This window comes from Diorhabda sublineata, chromosome 6 (genome assembly GCF_026230105.1).
Source record: "Diorhabda sublineata isolate icDioSubl1.1 chromosome 6, icDioSubl1.1, whole genome shotgun sequence".
Classification (NCBI taxonomy): Eukaryota; Metazoa; Arthropoda; class Insecta; order Coleoptera; family Chrysomelidae; genus Diorhabda; species Diorhabda sublineata.
Window position 1 is genome coordinate 16043362 of NC_079479.1, and position 15144 is coordinate 16058505.

Here is a 15144-nt window from a genome sequence, read left to right on the forward strand (position 1 = left end):
TATAAAACCATCGGTCAATCGACTCCACCCATGTGGCGGTTGTACTCCTTTGCTATTTTTGGTCTGGGTACTGGAATTTTTTTTTTCCAGCAGTTTTTCATATTTTCATATCGGTTAACCTCATCTTTTGGAAGTTCACCGCAAAACGTAGAGAGTAGCACCACTGGTTTGGTATCTTTCCATGATACTTAGTGCCATCGATTTCAGTAGTAAATTCGCAAGAAACGCCTCTGTTTTCTTTTTTAAGTCTTGTTCTGTTGGAAGGGGGCAGTTGGGTATTTGGTTCCGTCTTGCTATTCCAACACAGTGAAATCCATTTTTCTCTAAGTATACAGGTAAAGGCAGGGATATGTAATAATTATCAAAATAAACTTGAGGATTAATTTGTTTTGGGACATTTCTCAGTAGTCTAATAACAACATTACTACTTTCTCCTATGTTAAGCTTTTTTGTAGCTTATCTACAATGCTTTCAACCGTATGTATTTCTGATTTTTTAAACTTTTTGGAGCGCGGAGGCTGCAATCCAGTTGTTTCAGATTTAGCAATTTGTTTTTTTTTGTTGTGGTTGACGTTTTAAAGAAATTTGAGAGTCCACATCCTCTATACCTTCAATATCAGATACGTTAGTCACTGAAGGTAGATTTTGTAATTTCTTGTCCTGAAATGAAACAGATTAACTGTACAACATAATACAAATATTTTAAACAATTGTGACAAATTATAGAATCAGTTTGTTTCAGGTGCCAAGTACAAAGGAAGAGTGGGAATTAGTAAAACGCAAATTTGAAGTGCAGTGGAACTTTCCCATTTGTGTAGGGGTAATAGATGGGAAACACGTCCAGATTAAGTGCCCTCCTAAGAGTGGCTCTAATTACTACAACCACAAGGGTACATTCAGCATCATATTGTTTGCGTTAGTTGATGCAGAATATAATTTTTTATACATAGATGTCGGTGCTAACGGAAAATCAAATGATGGTGCAGTTTTTCAAGCATCTACCTTGAACATTGCTAAGGAAAGTAACAGCCTGAATTTATCACAGAATGCGATTCTTGTTCATCATCTGATGAATTTCCATTAAGAACAGACATACTCAAACCTTTCAGCAAACAGAATTTATTAATTTCAGAAAGAATATTCAACTATGGACTTTCTAGAGCATTTTAGTTACTAGTTTAGTTACAGTCTTTGAACGGCCAATTGCATTAGCTCCCGAAACTGTTGATTTGCGGGATGATAAGCATAAACAACGATAGTTGAAATTCTTGTTGGCAGAATCCTCGATTTTCCAGGAAATTAGATATTTCCTAAGTGGAAATGCTTCGTCACCAACGATAACACATGGAGCTGACCGAGTTGTCCCAGGAAGAATTTGTTCTGGTGGTAAATTTAAAGAGATATTTTCTAAGGCTTTGCCCATATTCGAGTGCCTGAGGATTCCACCATCACTATTTTTACCGTCGGATCCAATATCTACCGTAATAAAATTATAATTAGCATCAACTAGGGCTAATAGTACAAATGATAAGGTTTTTTTATAATTAAAGTAGTTGGAATCACTGTTGGGTGGAACTTGAATGGTAACGTGTTTCCCATCTAATGCACCTACACAATTGGGAAATTTGCAGCGATTCCAAAATCCTGTACAAATTTCCACATTTGTGTTGTTGGAGTTGTCATGACTTCTGTTAATAACTCATCTACTATAATGTTACATGTTTCGTGTACAATTTTATGTACTGTTGCATGACCTACACGATAACTAAAAGAAATGCTTCTAAGGGAGTTTCCAGTTGCTAAATATCTAAAAAAAAATAATATTAATAGTCATTATTACTTTTGCAAATTTTACTATACTAACTAAACTGTGGCTCATAATAAACGGGAGGAGCGGGATTTCAGGAACTGTGTTATATAAGTTCTATAAGTGTTTTTTATTAGAATCAAAGCCATATATGAAAACAATTGTGGTAAAAAACTGGTATATTTAGCAGGATTTTAAGTTTACCTAAATTTGTCATAAAATCAGGTAGTCTTCGCAAAAGTAGATGGCAGAATATACGCGATCAATTTAGAAGAAATTGGCAAAGAAAATTACCAAAAGTGGACAAGCAGCAAAAAACGCAAAAAATATGAAGATTCCTAATTCCGTTTTTTGTCGAAAGAGATACTTTATCTAATATCACATCACCAAATTCGGAAGGCACGGTCGGCATACTACATAATGGGGAGACTGAAGATGAACGAACTCAATTACATGCAACTCAACCAACTAGGAATAATAATTCAGATACAATCAGTCATACTGAAACAGAGTACCAACCGCGCCCTGTTTTTAAAGGCCATCAGTTCCAACCAAAAGAATACTTTCCGAACAAGATCCAGTATTAACTACTTTAATGAGATATCTATTGGATAGAGGAGATAATCAAAAAACCAAAAATTTACCTCCATTTGATGCCTTCTTTTCCGGACTCGCTGCCACTATCAAAACATTTTCTCGATACTACCAACACTTGGCAAAAGGTATACTATTTAATGTGGTGCAGCAATCGGAGGAGGAACAATTATGGCATCCCACTGTTGAAATTAATTCGAATAATAGAACACCATTTACTTTTAGTTCTTCTTCAGAAGCATCTTGCCGTATAAACACTGACGCTTGTGCTTGAACTTCCACTGAATTTTGAATTATTTCCAAAGCTTTTATTTTTCCCAGACCAAAAAAAGAAGAAGATGTATAGCAACCTGTTATGGCATATGCAAACAGGAAAAGCTTCCTTACATCTTTGACCTTATCGATGATTTTGGAAATGCTGTAATAAACTTTCCCGTGCAATTTTCCCGTTACCTGTTTGTAAAAGTAAATCGCTTGGTTCTCAGGTGCAAGAGCTATCAATAGCATTAACAAATCAGTGTCTGTGCCATATACTATATCATTTTTCCGTCTTTGTAGCTCTTCGATTCCACCCACTACAGTGGAAATATCAGCATCATCTTCGGCAACAATGGTTTTTATCTCAACACTTTTAAACTGTTCACAAACTAAAAGTATAAGCCTTTTTTTATTTCTTCTGTTGCCTAAAAAATCTTCCTTTGCTGTCAAGCATTTGGTGTTGCTATCAAAATTAATATCGTTTGAAGTTTTTTTGGATGCTCTTCTAGTTTAGTTGTACAGTCTTCAGGATAGCCGTCAAAAACAACAGTTACATCTCGTCCAAAGTTGTCTGCAACATATCTGTTGTAACATTGAATAATATTTCTGTAAGTGCAGTCTTTTGGCCAGGTAACATATTGAAGGAGAAATCTCCCGTCAATAATCACACAAACATCTGTCGTCTGTCGTTCAATATCAGCCTAGTCTCTAAGTTTTCTTGTCTTTCGAAGCTCAACATGCTGTTTACTGTAGGTAATAGAAATATCTAAGAACTCCTCTAACGCTTAGTTGATCTTGATGAAGTATGGTGTCCCAAGAATCCACTTATTTATGGTGCTTTCGGTAATTCCCCTTCCGTGAGAGTTCCTGACCAGTATCTACTTGTTTTTTTCACTGTAAAATATCCCTTGTTTATGAACAAATCCAATTCTTTTTCAGTAAGTTTGTCTGATACCTTTGTCATTTCTTGAGCATAAATATGTGCTGATTTGGCCTATGGCAAGTGGCCTGATGCATGAAAATATGGGAGCATTTCAGTTGTGCACTTTAAATGCATAATCCAGTCTCCTGTCCTTTCAGTATACACAAATTTAAGTGCCAAATCTATAGTGTGTAGCAGCTGTACCCACAACTTAGCTGTTCTTCTCGTCTTTTCAGTGGTTTTTAGACATTTGTCTAATTGATGCAGTGTTTCTAATAACAAGAGGTTCTCAAATGCATTTTCGGTCGACATTTCTCTTGAAATAATTTGTTTACTCTCTTCATTGATTTGGTCAAAGCAGTGTTGGACATCAGGAAACTGCTCTTTAGCAATGTTCATTAAAGCTGCCGCAGTAAGTTTAAATGCTCGAAGACATCTATCATACGCGTGTCCATTCATCATATGACTAACCGTAGCTTTTCCATAGACTGTGCCCCAGAGGTCTTCAAGACCGCTACCTTCCATAATTTTTCCGATAGCATCTAGGACATCAATGAATGAAATCCTCCCAAACGGACAACAATCTTTGAAATAGTACTGTTTTTATCTGAAGCAGCTACGATATCAATAGCCCTTAAGAATAGAGGCTGATCAAAAGTCACAATACAGGTTTGATTTTGTAGCTGACCCAAGCATTTTTGCTTGGGTCAGCTTCAAAATGCAGTGCTGTGTAAATGGTTGACCAATTGCTAGGATCCAAATTAATGAACGGTACTGCCATAATGTATGTTGTTTGGCATTCTGCTGAATTGGTCATTAGGTTAGTCATAAATTCACTCCACCCAGGCTGTGATTGTATATCAGAAATCCATAAAAAGTTTAGGGGGTGCAAATATTCTAAAGGCAAACGTGATATATCTCTTACTTCTTGAAGTTGATTAAGTCTTGGATGATAATATTAGACAGGTCAACATTTCTTTTTTTCATTGGGTAAGCGTACTCTCAAATCCTTTCAGTGTTATTGAAAGATCCAGTTGAAATCCTTTTCACGGTGCTTTGAGTTTTGACACGAGAAGCTGTTGTCATGCACTGAATCTCTCACATAGCGTGAAAAGTTCGGATATTAACATCAGCATTGTCAACAACATGTTGAATAAATCCATCAGATTCGATCATAGGGCCACCGCTGATAAGTGACATTATGTAGGTAGAGGCTTTATTGTATGACGCGCATACCCCCATTGAAGACAACATGTTTATTAGGTGTTTAGAACCGTATAGTCGATGTAAAGTTAAAGCAAGGCTTGACTGTATAAGTGACAGAAATGACCTATTTCTTACGGCAGAAACTATTGCATGGCTTATAACTAGCAATTTCTTTTTAACTTTACGTGTTTCTGTTAAGTTTTTCTTTTTTGTAACATGTGATATAAACATTTCAAGAGTCTCGGGAATGAGATTTTTTCCACCTGATTTAATAAAAATAAAAATAAAAATGGCTGACGATTTTAACGGTTGCAACACCGCGGCAGCCGCTTTTCAAATTTTGAAAAAAAAATTTTTTTTAAACTATTTTACGGCGTCTGCCATTTTTGTATATTATTTATCCATCTATTTTAAGCTAATATTAAAAATGGCTGCTGTTTTATCCGGTTGTTAGTATCTGGTTTACAGTAAAATCTTACCTGCAATCCGTGTATAGTAATAGGTATTCATAGGTGTGATTTTTACATTGGTAGAATTTATATAATATCGGAATTATATTAGTAAATATAAAAAAAGCCTTATAAAATATATATACATATATATATATATATATATATATATATATATATATATATATATATATATATATATATATATATACAGTGCTTTTCAGATAAAAGTATCCACCTTTAATAACTTTTGTAATACTGGTATTTAGAAAAAATCCAAAAACAAGTCAATTTATGTTGGAAGGGGCAAGCATTATGGCTTATTTAAACTTACTGGAAAAGCCACCCCCTCACCCCTAGCAGCATCCCCTTTATTTTTTTAAATTACTTGTCATATTTTTTATGTAAAATTTGGATACTCCTCTTTGAGCTGATTTCAAAAATGTATAGTACTTGTAGGTTAAAGTGGTTAGTTTATGAGATAAACAATTTTTCTTTTAAGAGCACAAATTTTACTTATTATTTACTTTCACCTTATTTGCCTGTACTAAAATGGGTTGTACAACAGTTCAAACTCTTTAATCTTTTTAACTGTGCTATTTATTCTACTTAAAAAATCCAAACAACAAAAAACTCTACTTTTTATTAAAGTTTGACATTGTCAACTAGAATTTGTAGTCACTATTGATAGTGTAATTTGATACATTATTTATTTTGTTTTTCTGAAATGGTTTAGTCTTTGCAAGAAAGAATTGAAGTTGTAGGTTTATACTACCAAAATAATAATTGTGCAAGAGCTGCTGCTAGAATATTTAACGAATTACATGACGGAAGACATGCAACTCATAAGTATGTAATTCAACTGATGGAGAAATTTACCACAACAGGGTCTGTTTGCAATAAAGTGCATAAGCGAGAGGGACTCGTAAATAACGAAGCAATCCAAGTGGCAATTTTAGGGCAAGTCAGCTTAGAGGCTCAACAACCCCAATCGTTGTCAACAATAAGTAGAGCGATTGTTGTTTCATCTTCTACAGTTTTCCGAGTTCTACATAAATTCAAGTACCACCCATACAAAGTTAAGTTGGTGCACGAGTTGAATGAAGATGATTTTGATCGTCGTCTAGAGTTTTGCGAATCAATGACGCAAATTATCAATAACAATCCACAATTGTTAAACAATATTTGCTTTTCTGATGAATGCTCATGGTCATTAAATGGCTTAGTAAGTAGGCATAATTGTAGATATTAGGCTGAAAGTGATCCACATATTATGCGTGAATTCCATACACAACATCCAAAAACCAAAAGTTAAACGTTTGGTGTGGTATCCTAGGTGACCACATTGTCGGACCTTTCTTCATCAACGGAAATTTAAATGGTGAATCATATCTTGAGTTACTCAGGGAAGGGGTTCACCCACGTATTACAACAATAATAGAAAATGATGATAACCTTTCCGAAGATTTACTGGTATTTCAACAAGACGGAGCTCCCCCACACTATGCTATGCCTGTCCGACAATTTTTAAACGAAACATTCCCCGCTCGTTGGATAGGTAGAAGGGGGCAGATGATGGTGTGGCCACCTAGGTCACCGGATTTAACACCCCTAAACTTCTTTTTATGGGGGTATTTAAAAACAAAAGTTTATGCTACCCAACCAGAATCTCTGGATGATTTACGAGAGAGGATAGAAAATGAATGTCGACAATTAAATCCAGCCGTATTAAGCAATGTCAGAGAGGCATTTCAAAATAGATTATACCATTGTCCGGAAGTGAATGGTACTCATTTTGAACACTTATTGTAACTTCATAATAAATAGCACAGTTAAAAAGATTTAGCCATAATGCTTGCCCCTTCCAACATAAATTGACGTGTTTTTGGATTTTTTCTAAATACCAGTATTACAAAAGTTATTAAAGGTGGATACTTTTATCTGAAAAGCACTGTATATAAACGATCACATCTACTACTTTTCATGAGCATAATAAGGAAAAAAGGTCTATTATAAGGCTGTAGCAAATATGAAATGATTATTTAGGTGAAAGAAAAAATTTCTAAGGTTGATTGAAAATATTTATTTATTCATATCAGAATGTAGTCATTTTTTGAAATAATTAAAAACAAATAAAAATCCAAATTGTCTCGTAATGATAAATTTTATTATTAATTTTCATCGTCGGAATCGTCAACATCAACTTTGAAGTAATCTTCATCCACCACATCAGATTCTGTAAAAATGAAATACGAATTTTTAAGTTAGCTTATGATATTAAAAATTAGTGATAATTAAAATAGTGTCACTATGCTGTTATTACCTTCAGAATTTAAAATTAAGTCACCGACAGAGCTAGGAAGTTGGTCACCGTCGAACCACTTGAACACGTAACAGTTTCCTATATCCATCCAACCATATTCCATAGGACTCAATGATGTGGGCTCTTTCATATGAGCATTTTTCCAAATGCTGGATATATAATGCGTCCTCAAAACTTGTTGAAACAATTCCGATTTACACGGAGGAATCGAGCTTGCATCAAAGCTTCGGAGTTTTTTATTAAAATTTTCTTTTGTATCTGCTGCCTTGTAAGAATGGACAAATAATTGAAACCTCCCATCATCAACATCGATAGATTTTTTAGCATTGTACATGAGGCAAGTGTATTTCTGGATAACATTAAACAATTCAAGTAAGGTGTCCTCAGTCAGACTAATGTCACCGAAAGCAGCGAATGCTTCTTGAAACACAACGTTATTTTCCAGTAATATGAAAGGTTTTTTTTGCTTCGATTAAAAAAAGCTGGATTAAAATCACAACCAGTGAAAGCATGGAAGCCAATTAAGCTTTTAGCTAGAAGTGGACCAAGTTGTGTGTATATTTTACTGACATCAATAAACCTTTCGTTGTTACCTGTCCCGATTAGCATCCAAATGTGAGAAAAAGGATTTTTCACGTTAACCATATTTCCCAGCATGATTATTAAAAGATCAGTATCAGAACTTCTAATTACAATATTAGACTGATCCATAATGCTACAAGCATGGAAAATAATTCCACTATCTGTTTCTTCATAAGACTTACAACACAAATCTGCTACGATACTTGACTTAACTATACCGTCATTGGATCTATATGAATAGCAGTTTTTAAAACTCAAGTGGATTAGTTTATTTCCAATAAACGGCGCAACATCATCCGTTGCCCAATGCACAATAAAAAATTCAATAAGAGCTTCCTTGAACTTGGTATTTCGCATTTCTTTGATAAAATCATTTGGTCTGATTTTATCAGGTCCAGAAATCGAGTAATCAATTAGTGCTGATTCATATCGAAGACTCCGCTCGTTGTCTTTGATGGAAGGGTACCAATACTGATCAAAGATTACATCTATTCTGGATGCTGGAAACTTAGTAATCATTTGCAAAAATTTCTTTAAAATATTACCAAATGTCTTAGGTACTTCTTTCATAGCATGTAGAATAAAGAAACCGTCACCAGGGTCGATTTTTGCCTCGAGACATTTGACAAGCGCTGACTTATCTGTTTTATGAATTCCTCCGTCCAAATGGCACAGAGAAAGAGGCACGGGAGTTATTGGATAAGATAAAATTTTGAGTATATCGATTTTATAGTCCATTGACAATCCCAACATGCGTCCGAATAAATCCCGCTGTATTTTGATTTCTTGATTCTTTCCACCCACTTTGACGGTTTTCTTTTTGTCCAACTGACTCGAAAAATTGTGAACTGGATTTTTCTTGATTGTTTTGTCAAATCGGTTAATATCTAATGAACATTCAGAAATGAATGCTTTGCGTAGATCATCACCAATCTTTTCAACATTCAAAAGAAAGTTATCTACTTGAGCTGAAGCAGCTTTACCTGATGCAATGTTGAACAATTGATTTGGAGGTAACTGGGCACTAAATGGATTGATATATTGATTAAAAGATGTAACAAATTTTTCCAGTTGCTCGCAACTTTTTTTGATGTTTGATGGCTGTAATTCTGCTGAAATATCTTGTTTTTTATTAATGCCTATCTCTTCAAAAACGTGAGTGATAATAGTTGATCGAATATCATGACTACGAGCCCAACGTTGGCGAGCTGCGATAGAATCTGTCAAATGAGTGATTCCAGTTAGTCGCCTAGCAGCATCCGCATTGATCGTTTGCTCTAGAGTTAAGTCGATTGGCTGCCTGGAAAATGGCTTTCCTGTACGTTTAATTCCGAAGAACCCTTTTTTAAAATCTTCTTCCAGCCCAGGATGAGTTTCAGCAACTTTCATGAGCTTGTAATGATACGTAACAGTCCATCTCGCATAGTTTTGATGATTAAAAGCAAAAAATCAGTTGGTAATTTGTGGTAGAATATTTCTGAATAATTCAAAATCTCCCAAACGTATACTTCTGCTAAGAGTTAAGTAATGATGTACAAGCTTAACACACACCATATAAAACTGAGCAGTTTTACCAAATTCACCATGGATAGTTTGTTCTTCAAATTTTGCATACTTTGTACACAATTCTTTGAGCTTTTCGTCGTATATAATAAATATTGGTGTTTGGCAAGATTGCAATTCTTGCAATATATCATCAGTTATATCGATATTTTCCTGTTCCAAAAAAGATCGAAAATGTAGGATTTGCAACCCTAACGCCATCATAGGGTGTAATCTCTTACACCGGTTAAAATGTTTGCCATCTAGAAAACTTGCGACCGACCCACTCGTGAGCAGCTAACTCTTTACCATAATTGTTGACAATCCACAACCATCAATAAATTTCCCAATAACTTTAAAATAAGACAGCATGATGTGAAAAGATCCCATATGTATAAACAACCTAGAAAATTTTGGACTTTTCTCCGTTGCTTTAATTTGAAAAGCGATTTTTGCTATAGCTAAGTCGTATGTTACTTGCATATAAGGTTGATTAACTTCTTCTAAAATTTTCATGCATTGCTCCATTGTTTCTAAAACTACTGGGTGAGCGTTGGAGATGCATTAATTGGAGTGAGATAAGATATTAGTTGCCGAGGACTATCATCTTTCGTTACAGCACTATTAAAACCAGCCCACATTGGAATATTAGGTAAACGTGCAGCATGGCTAAGCATCCAAACAGTATCAATACGATTGTACAGTCTTGATGTACGATAATATTTTCTTCTTGATCAATTGCTTGGATCGTCTTCGACGTCTTTTAGCATTGACTTCTCGCAAATCATCAACATCTTGAACATCTTCCGTACTTTCGAGGCTAGGATCGATGTTTTCATATATTATCCCGACTGTATCATGAAGAGTATCTTTGCCGGTTTTTGTGTCAACAAATCTATCAAAATTGTCATATGCAACACCCACCGACAAATTATTAGTTCTATCGATGACTTCTGGACACAGTCCATCTCGAGAAGTGGATGTATACGTAGCTTCAGTCTCAAGTTCTTCAATTGCATTGTAACTAATGCAATGTCTCTAGCGGTTAATGATATCAACTACTTTACGGCTGTTAGTGAGGCTTTTTAAACTCATACCTAAACAGATATGTTTGGAAGTTTTCAGGTTCCATTATGAGTCATGTAAATTAAGTCTTGGCATGCAGAATTGACGTGACGTTTGAAATTGTGACTTTTTTGTCGTTTTCGAAAATAACTTCCAATAACTGAAGCGATAAAATCTGACAGGGTTGACGGAACTGAACATTCTCCTTGGATCAGTTTTTGACTATTTAAATTGTCTGGAAGTTTTGATTTTTCAATGTTCATTATTTCTTTGTGAAAGATCGAGGCTGCTGCTTGTAAAATGTCCTTTTCTTTTAAATGAGCAAATAAGGATTCATCTATAGAAGTAATGCCTGTCGGTGCAATAACTTTTTTATTACCGGATATTAGTATTTGAATATTTCTAGCAAATTATTATTTCTTGAAACTGATCAGAATTACAACTACGTAAACTTTCCATTTTACCATGAAATTTTTTATTTTTTTTTCTCAAAAAATACAAATGGTGCCTTTTAGAATTGGAGTTTCATTTTCTACAGCTATGTCCGTTTGTGAACTTACCAAGTCAAATTCGTCAACAAATCCTGCTTCCATCGATTTATCCGGTTAAGGATTATTACTCTGTACTGCAACATTTAATGCAGATGATTCGATACATAAATTAATATCTTGAGTCACGGTTTCAGCAATCACAGAATTGTTTGTTGACGATGACGGGTGCTGAGCAGATTGTGATTCTGTTGATAATGCATTAGATTGAGATGTTGATGACGCAACATCTTTTATTTTTGTACCTTTCGTTTCATAAAACTTCGACTTCAAAGCTGTGAAAACCCGATAACAACTGCGATGATATCCATCGTCATAAAGATCTGCAGGTAAAATTATATCTTTGTATTTTAGGTTATGATGCTTTCGTAAGTCTAAAATATGCCGACACTTTTTTAAAGATTCTTCAGAAAATAAAAGCACTTTCTCGTCTTTTTCCGAAGCACAAATCACACACTTTAAATTATCAGTCATACTGATAAAGTATGGAATAGAATTAATAATCAATAAATAAAATGAAAACTTTAATTTATTCACGGTAGTGTGTTTTAATATTTTCAACGTGTAACTTTGCAGCGAAATAGATACGAACTAAAAATATTCGGTTGGGAACGGTTGGGCCAGATGTGCCTTTGTATTAGTACAAGGAACTATATCCCTACCACTCAGCCCTAGGAAAGAAGAAGAGAATATTAGACTAAAAAGAATACGAAAATACTATATCATAAGTTAAAAGAGAGAGAGAAGAAAGAGAGCGAGAGCTGCTATTCTTACTGTACTACATGTTTTCTATGGACGGATTGCAGGTAAAATTTTACTGTAAACCAGATACTAACAACCGGATAAAACAGCCATTTTTAATATTAGTTTAAAATAGATGGATAAATAATATACAAAAATGGCAGACGCCCTAAAATAGTTTAAAAAAAAATTTTTTTTTCGCAGTCGCAGATTGCGTAAATGAAAACCCCGACAAAAATGAATTTCTCGACCAAAAGCAACATGTGTTGCTTTTGGACTGAAGTGGCGTTTGAGATCTCTATTTTCTTAGCCAACGCTGAGTATCATCTCCCAAGGATAGAAGTTGCAAATTGAGACTGCAAAAATTGTAATTCAAATTGCAAAAATGTATTTTTCCATGCGCTAAAGTTGTGAGTGACGTTGTTTTTCCCAATAACAAGTGACAACTTTGAGGAGTTGTTGGAAATCAAAACATACATTTATTTACATAACAACTTTTACATTAATTCTAAGCTTTCCATGTAATCAGAATCAACTATATATTCTTCATCGTCTTCGTCGTCGACGATACTCTCGCCTAGTCTTTCTTGCTCTATCTCTACCTCTCCCTCTCCTGATTCTTGTTCCCCCTCTAACCCTTCTGGTTCTCCTTCTACCTCTACTTCTTCCGGGAATATACCTTCATTTTTTTTGTAATTTAAACATTGTGTTAACTGACATGAACCACAAATGGACGAGCATTTTAGATCTGCTTTCAAACACGAACAATTCTTCCCGCAGCCTGTCTTATATTGACAGGAAATCATCTTCAAGAGTTCCAGGGAGGCCGGTTCCTTTGTATTCTGAACCGGTAACAGTTCAGCCCCCTCATGTTTCCACCCCCATTCTTCCGGCGATAGGTCATTCCCTAGCCAATTTTGCACTTGTAAATAGACCCGATAAAAGTGCTGCATTCTAATTTTATCGCAGTTTTCTTTCTGCTCAACTGGTTGAAAGTCAAGAATCGGGCGTCCCGGAGAGTCGTTACAGTCGCCGGGTACTTGTAAATCGATAGCAAAATGGTCTGTCCATTGTCAAAAACAGTCTCATGAGTAAGATCTTGATACCTAAAACTTTCAATGGCCCTTTTGAGTTCACTGTGTCCAATTTTTGCCCCGATTGTGGACAAGTTTTCCACTATTGTTGATTTCCCTTTCCTGTAAAAGGCAGATGTTGTATCACTCCCGGTCATTTCGTGCAAAAATTGGATAATAATAATAGGATCATGAAGGGACGGGCATCCAGGCTCCTGGACGAGAACATCTGCTCGGATTTATTTCCCTTGGCAGCTTTTAAGAAATAAATCTTACGATTTTTTGGCGTTAAGGCTGTTAATAATACTAATATATCGATGTCCTCTGCTACTACTACTACTGGTAGCTTGCCTACAGAGTCTTGTTCTAACGCTGTTTGGACAATTAATGAATCTGCATCGTCCAAGGCTTGTTTAGTGGAATACCCTTTTATTTCCAAGGCTTCCTTCAAATAATCAATGAACCGACTTTTGTTGTAGTTACTGGATAAAAATTTGTCCTTTAGAACCGTTGCAGCCATGTCCGGAGAGAATTGGATGTCAGGACAAGACTTGTTGCTTGCACGCCGCGAACGTTCAGCCCCTTTAGTACTATTAGAATTGGTGCCATAACCATCGAATACTACTGTCACTTCCTTTGGATAATAGTCTTCCAAATATTTGACATATCTGACAAAATATCTCCGAAAAGCTCATTGACGGACCAGGGGACGCGATGTATTAACATTCCCACATCGAAAATATAAGCGCATTTCGATTTGTCAATTCGTTCTTTTTCTGGTGAGAAAACTTTTATTAACGCAGATTTGGCGGCTTTGCGCATCGTCCCGTTTTCAAAAATACTCAGGGGAAAAGGACCTAGTTCATAAGCAAAATACCTTGCTAAATCTTTTTCCGACTGTTTTGTTATGGTAATCCTCTGGAAAATTAATAATGGATCCACGGTTACGAGTGCGTCCTGAACCTTTCCCGAGCTCGTGGCATTGATGAGGGGCACCACGCGATGCTTTCGCTTGAATGAAATATCAGCAAACCACTTCCATTGAACTTAATTTATTATACTAACTTTCTCAATCATAAAAGCATCGTGACAATTCACCTGTTCTCCGCCGACGAGCCCCGTTGACAAGGCAACAAGTTTCTCTTCGTATGGGAAGGGATTATGGACATCAAACCACGCGATTTGTTTGGCCCTGTCTTCACCATCACGAGCCACCCGACAATCTCTGGCATCGACGTGCTGGTCACTAGACTGAACCCCACAAAACATCTCCATTTGGTTACAAATATCCACCATGAAAGGGAGGGATGCTATGAACTTTGTAGTCGCGTCGGTATTAAACCCTCTGTTTACCAATCCACCACTAACCTTAACCATTCTCATGAAGTCTTTGTTACAAAATTTCTGTATTGCATAATTAGTACGGTATTGGTTGGATCAGCTTGTATAGATTCTTCCATGTCTCTAATGTAACCTCTCATTAACTGAACGTACAAATGGGCTGAACGTGCATAATTGAAATGGCCGACCGCATGAAAATAAGGGAGCATTTGCTCGATATATATTAACTGCGATACCAAATCACCCATTTTCTCTGACCTGAGATAACATTTTGCTATTTGGAACATGCGCATATATTGTATCCATAACTTTGCTGTTTTCCCTCGGCCTTCAATTTCGTTCATTTTCCGGATGAATTTTTCATTCGCGCTTGTTATAAATTCATAAGCCTCTACATTGTTGTAATCAATCGTATCAAAATTCGTGAGCAAATGTTGGATGCCTGACTCTTCATCAGCTGAAAATTCTATTTCTTGGAATATTTTTTCGGATAGAGCAGAAAAAACCAATGAATGTCCACGCATTGCCCGATGGTACGCATGTCCGTGAAGCATTTTTTTTGATGTCTCTGCGGCATAAATAACACCTAGCGCGTCTTCTAGTCCACTTCCGGACATTATAAATCCGATGGCGCCAAGATATGACAGAAGCAGGTGAAATCCACCTAGCCTAGTAATTACTCCAGATATGGGG